The sequence below is a fragment of the Vigna radiata genome, chromosome 7, assembly GCF_000741045.1.
Source record: "Vigna radiata var. radiata cultivar VC1973A chromosome 7, Vradiata_ver6, whole genome shotgun sequence".
NCBI classification, from domain to species: Eukaryota; Viridiplantae; Streptophyta; class Magnoliopsida; order Fabales; family Fabaceae; genus Vigna; species Vigna radiata.
Window position 1 is genome coordinate 26,479,149 of NC_028357.1, and position 1,096 is coordinate 26,480,244.

The following is a 1,096-nucleotide window of genomic DNA, read 5'->3' on the forward strand; positions in this document are numbered from 1 at the left end:
GCTCTCTTTAAGATTTCATTTATTTAGCTTATGTTATTTTGAAATACTTATTAGATTATTTTGAAATACTTTGCAATTATTAAAGTTTTAAACTAAGCCATTCTGGATGACTGTAATCCTTTAATTAATCGTACTTTATACTCTAACTGTTCTCTTTATTTGGATGATGACATCTCTATTATATGATTAGCATTATTATAATTTGAGGATGTCACATGAAGAGTTAAGGAATCTTTTAAACCTATTGAATTTTGAAATAGTGCAAATTCTTATCTAATTTATAGAATTATTCATCTTTAGTTTTTGTATTTTGTAGCCATCAATTTTAGTGAAAAAATTTCAGAAAAGTCATCCTCTCAATTTAATCTATAATATATTAAATTTATATTTTATTTGGATACTTTGCACTTTATCTTTAATTGAGTAGCTCAATTTATTAAGTTGTCAACCTTTAGCTTTAGAAAATAACTATTTAGGATAATAGAAGTTAGTAAAAGTTAAAAATATTATTGTTTCATATTTACGAGATTAATAATAAGACTGTGATGAGTGGATGAAGTTTCGAACACTTTGTAAAGTAATTGTTATGTTATTATTGAATTCTTATGTTAGAAATGAATTTGGATTAAATTTTGATCTAAAATGATGATGAGGATGGTGTGATAAATGGATATAATGTTGAACTTTGTATTTGAAATTGTTGTTTGTGTTGTTTTAGTGAGTTGAACTCTTGTGTGTGATTTTGTGTCTATGTGATGAAGTTGTTTTAGAGAAATAAGACTTGATAAAAATACATTGATTTGAGTATTGGATGACAAATTGGTATAATGGAGCTATATATGTTGAATTGAATTGAGTTTATTTTGATACAAGAAATAAGTAAAATAACTTATGTACCGATGAACTAGTTTCATACACATTGAAATTTTCAAGATTCTATAATAATGTTAGGCGAGATCCCACTGTTGGGTATCATTTCGAAAATATATTCCAAAAGACTTTAGGTTTCAAGCATTGAGTTCTAACTATACAGTATCTGAAAAATACATCCCAAAAAGGTGTAAGGCTTGTGGCATTGGGTGCCAAAGAGTCACCA